The sequence below is a fragment of the Sycon ciliatum genome, chromosome 2, assembly GCF_964019385.1.
Source record: "Sycon ciliatum chromosome 2, ocSycCili1.1, whole genome shotgun sequence".
Lineage (NCBI taxonomy): Eukaryota > Metazoa > Porifera > Calcarea > Leucosolenida > Sycettidae > Sycon > Sycon ciliatum.
In genome coordinates, this window is record NC_088644.1 from 35114533 (window position 1) to 35120162 (window position 5630).

Genomic DNA, 5630 nt, shown 5'->3' on the forward strand with positions numbered 1-5630 from the left:
TGGCCGCCGCGTATTTCCAGTAAAACTCCCTGGCTTTGGCCTTCATGTTGTCAATTTTGGTCACAAGAGGGTTCTGCTTCCTCTCCAAACAATTCTTTCAAATCAGTGCGAGATCAAATTTTCAGTGAATTCTCCGAGTCTCGCTACTACACCTTCCTCTTCATCAGACCCCCGGGATTTCTCTGCATGTCCAGCCATGACTGTATCAATGTCGCCTCCGAGTGGTCGCTGAAACGGACGTGTGGCAACTCCAAAGCGAAAACAAGCGGCAGCTGGAAACAGCAAGAAAAAACTGCGATCCACAAACTCCATCGAGGCTCACACAACAAACACTGCGAAAACGGCACGTAGATGAGAAACGTGCTTTGTACAGGGGTCCGCGACTCACGTTCCGCGTGAATCCCACGTTCCCCGTTTTCGGCCATTTTTCGTCACTCACCTTGGCAACAAGCATGTTTACGGCGTGTTTACGTGGTTTTCTACCTAGTCTGGACAGGCCCTAGACATAAACCAGGGAGTTGTATACCAGTACGAAGTATGTGAGTTGTATACCGGGAGTTTATACGACTCCCTGACATAAAACCAAAAGGCAAAACTTAGTAAAGACATGATTACAGTATTACTAGTATTTATAATTATACGTACATATGTACGTTTTGACTCTCTTTCAGCTTGATACTGATGACACTGACAGGCTGACACAGTGACAGCTAGCGCTACCCGCGCGCCCGTAGTATAGATCTACAGTGTACCAGGTGTACGTGGAGTAAACAAAACCAAAAAACACAAAAACTCAAATGATCAGTGCCGTTGAGCGGACCGGACCGGAGGTCCGGCCTAGCTCGGAGTGAACTGCCTGAGGCTGGAAAGAGGAAAAGAATTGCCGGACCCACCAGGACTCGAACCTAGAAGGCGTTGACAAGTTTTTCACTCCAAAGGCAGCTCAAAACACGTTCCCACATACCATGCGTACTGATGGCACTTGGGTCTTTCTCCCTCCCCCACTGGCCCCAGGCCAGGGGACCAACCACGGTCAGTTTCTTCAATGTAGATACTACCAGAGGAGACGTGAAAGAAATTTTGAAAGGATGGGGAGGGCTTCAAATTCAAAGATAGAAGTGAACTGTGTTGAGCTACAAAAAAAAAAGGATACCTTTTTCTTCGGCCCGTGCTGAGCACGAATAAATGTAGTGCCGTCTACCATGCATGGTCTACCGATCGCAATGAAGTTAGTTGGTAAAATTATTTTTATTTTACATGTGATGTACTTCGCCAGAATGAACAGGCAATATTGCTTTTCCGAAGAAAACGTGCCCACCGTGCCATGACCAAACACCCAGACTGTGCACGTCTTGTCCAGAACTTCAGAGGTCTTAGACGGCAATGTTATTGCATACTAGCAAAAAACGCTCTGCGTTCTTCCAGCAACAACTGCATGCCTATCGACGCCATCCCCGCACCCAGTGGTTCGTTCTCAACACTTTACGTGGAAGGAAGAAGATCTCGCAAACCCCTGCTGCAAGTCTGCACGATATCATCACAACTACTTTTTCCAAGGTCATCACAGATCCTTCACCCAAGTCACAAATCCCTCTGACAGTTCCACATGGGCCACTGCCTCAACACTCTTTCTTGGAATTCACGGCTGTGACAGTCGATGACATAGTGGCTCTCCTACGACGTCTTGACAACCGCAAGGCCACAGGTCCTGACTTGATCCCTCCCACCATCTGCAAGATACTTGGAGAGCAAATGTCAAAACCACTTGCACGGCTCTTCTCGTCCTCACTCTCCACCGGTGAGTTCCCCCGAATGTTACAAATTTGCGCATGTACACATGCATGTCCCATTTACAAGAGAGGTGACAAGTCCATTGCTAGCAACTACAGGCCGATATCATTGTTGCCCCAGATGGCTAAGCTTATGGAGACACTGGCACATGAGCAACTCATGGATCACATCTACACTGCTCCGACTGCGACACTACTACTCCATCCGGAGCAATTTGCGTACCGGAAACACCACTCCTGTGAAGACCTACTGGCGTGTGTAGTGAACGACTGGCACACATCCCTTGATCAAGGACATTTTGTTGTTGCTGCATTCCTGGACATGTCCAAGGCACTTGACTCGGTAAACCATGGCATGCTCCTACAAGAATTGACAGACATTGGCGTGGGAGGTAGATCTACAGCTTTGCACTGGTTCCTTACGTACCTACAGTCGAGAACCGGGAACAGCGTGTCGTCACAAAGACAGCTCAGGCCAGAGGACACATACTACTAGTACATAGGTCTAAATGAATGATGTACGCAGGAAACGGAGGTGTGCCGCAAGGCTCTGTCCTTGGGCCCTCTTTATTCAACAATTATAATTATAATTATTATCAGTTCGCAATCTTCCCTCGGCAACGCCGAAGCACTGCAAGGTACGGCAATATGCAGACGATGTTTCCCTCTACAAAGCTGGCAAAGACCTAAACCAACTCTTTGGGTAATCCTGAAATAAAGATTATTATTGGAAAGGCTTCCTATCTGAAGCCTTTCCATACTGGTACTCGATGTTCCAGTTTTGTGACACGAGAATGGCACGAGAATTAGTGTGCCGCTGAGCTAGCTGAGTGTACCGCGCTAGCGATACACGTGGTCGACACGTTGTCGACATTTTGTTGATACTTTGTTGACACGTGACCCCGTCAGCGGTCTGCTTTGTGCCAATACAGAAGTCGACGAAGACGAACGAGGAACTAGGAGGCCCCTTTCGGTATCCCTGACGGGAAGGAGAACTGCAGAAGTCGACGAAGTCGAACAAGGAGGCCCCTTTCCGTACCCCGTACCGCAAAGTGCCATTGATGAATGTCTTCTGCACCTGGAACGCCCCGGAAACGCTGTGGCGTAGGCGGACTGAATGCGCAGGGCAAAAAGAATTGCTGCAAAGACGTCCGCTCTAGGCCTTTGGAGACATCGTGGGAACTCCTTCCGGCACCCCCGTACCGCAAAGTGCCATTGATGATCGATGAATGTCTTCTGCAAGTGGAACGACCCCGTAAACGCTGTCGCGTCGGCGGGCTGAATGCGCACATGGAAAAATATTGCTGCAGAGACGTCCGTTCTAGGCCTTTGGAGACATGGTGCGAACTCCTTCCGGTACCCCCGTACCGCAAAGTGCCATTGATGAATGTCTTTTGCAACTGGAACGGCCCCGTAAACGCTGTCCCGTCCGCCGACGAAAAATATTGCTGCAAAGACGTCCGCTCTAGGCCTTTGGAGGCATTGTGCGAACTCCTTCCGGTACCCCCCGTCCCGAAAAGTGCCATTGAGAAATTAATGAGAATGCACTGACCTGACGCCGTGACGGGGAGGAGAACGGCAGAAGTGGACGCAGACGAACGAGGAGGAATCAGGACGAGCGAGCAATGGCAGGACTGTAAGTAATAGCTCAATTAGAAATGAGAACTTGACATTCATGGCACTTGCCACTGCATATTTCTTTTCCCCTCACAATGTATTTCCTCTGCCCCTGTGTGCCCACGGCCCTGTTGCTGGACTGGCCCGATGAATCGAATGTCTTCTGCAACTGGAACGGGCCCGTAAACTCTGTCGCGTCGGCGGACTGTATGCGCAGGACGAAAAACATTGCTGCGAAGACGTCCCCTCTAGGCGACGGTAAGGCATCCCTTGATATGTTGCCAGTGTGTGCCATGGTATCGCGCGATGGTGAATGAGGAATGATGAAGGGTACGGCTAGATGGGACGGTATACCTGTATATCTTCCAACACGTTATCAGGTCGACAGCGCATTGTACTCACTCTATTCTTGTAGTTCGTTACGTTTAAGGTGTGTATGTGTATATCTTGCCAATAGTTAATGGTATACAGTCGCACGCTACAGACGCCATGTTCATTTGCAGGGTTTGCAAACTGTACGTGAGGAAAGACAGCATGCCGCCATCTTGCGTTCTCAATGACTTGCACCTTCACCCTGTACCCCAGTGCTTGTCGCGACTAAACTCATTCGAAAAATTACTCATTCAAAAAGTGGAACCCTTCCAGACATGTTACAAGCTAGACACAAAGCATGGCAGTCGACCGCATTCAAAGCGAGTGAGGTGCCAAGAACAAAATACTCCACCTTCCATTGCCAATTGACGGCAACCCGCGTCTCATGCATGACTTGTGTGCTGACAATACAAACATCATAGTGAACTGTGTACCAACCAGTGCGAAGATTTTTCTGGAAGCACCTTGTCAGGCCGAAGGTTGTTGTCGCAGCCTTGCAGTGGTTATCTGAGGAGGCGAGACGAAAGATTCATGAATTGCTTGCACATTTGTACCAGTTGTACCGGCTATGCGAGTGCCATGGTGACAAACGCATTCTTATTGAGCTTTGAGACACATGTCAGCAGGGCGCTGTTGCATCACTGACCTCTTGCAGTCATTCCGTGAATGATATTTTGCGCGAGTTTGCATCGCACGCAGCATCGCAGATCGTGTCAAATTACGCATCACACTGTAAAATTGCTCCTCTGCATGCAAGTGGATTTCATTGCACTTCTCAGTTTGGGAAATGCTCGAATATGATAATTCTACGTGTGAGTGCACAAGCCCTGAACATACATGTAGGTGACCCGTTTGTGATGTCTCATAGCCTACCTCACGACCTTCTGCTTTCTTTCTGCATCACTTGTATCTTGCAGGTATATCATCCTGTGACGACCACATTGAAGTCTGAATTTGAAGTGTGAAGATGCTTCAGCAACCACATCGTACTTTTCCATTGCTTTCATTGTGCTTCTACTGTGCATGTGTGTAAGTTGTGGGGTATACTTGTGATGCCATTGTGTGCTGGCGACACGGTCAGATTTTGTCCATGCGTGTAACGTACACCTGCATTGTTATGCATTGAAAAGGATCTGCCGCTTACGATCCTGGGACGAGTATCAGGTCAGCTTTGTCTTGTGTGGGCTGTACCAGATTGCTGTTCACTTCTCTATCTGTTGGATATGTGACTTTCTGCAAGTTTCTGGAGTATGGTGGCCACTTCCTTGCTTGTCACTTTGTGTGATATTACATTCTGTATTCGCTGCTTCCATGGCGTGGTCTGCAAACTGCAATCCTTGAGCAAATGTCATGTTTGCTATGTTGTGCTTTGGCCGTCAGCTTGTCTACACATTGTACAGTCTACTTCGCGTATGACACTCGGCGGGGCATCATAAAAGTGTCCTTATTCGCGAAGTGTCGTTATACCCGAAGTCCCATTATATGATTGCATTACAGTTGGATGGGACTTTGCTCTGGGCATGGAAATTCTGTCGTTATTCGCGAATTGTCGTTATATCTGCAGTCGTTATTAGCGAAGTTGACTGTAGTTGAATTATTTTGTTTTACAACTGACTTCCTGAAGTACGGTGGCCACTGCTTTGCATGGCATTATACATGAAGAATTTCCTGTTTGTGTCGTGTGCATGTGCGTATGTGTGCGTGGCCACATGCGTGTGCCGTGTGCACCCGCGTGTTTGTGTATCTGTGAGCGGGGTAGCGAGGTGGGGAGGGCCGGTATGTATCAGTGTGTTATTGCAGTCTCATGGCTACATACAGTACATCGCGCGCGTGCTCATCATGTTTACCTTC

The 5630-nt window shown here is 48.6% G+C and overlaps 1 long non-coding RNA gene across 1 annotated transcript; it reads left to right on the forward strand.

The window, feature by feature from the left end:
- Positions 1–3291: 3291 nt before the first annotated feature.
- On the forward strand, positions 3292–5352 carry LOC135810862 (uncharacterized). Its single transcript, XR_010552429.1, has 3 exons — positions 3292–3426; positions 3625–3665; positions 4697–5352. It is a non-coding gene; the product is annotated as an uncharacterized LOC135810862 (long non-coding RNA).
- The last annotated feature ends 278 nt before the right edge of the window (positions 5353–5630 follow it).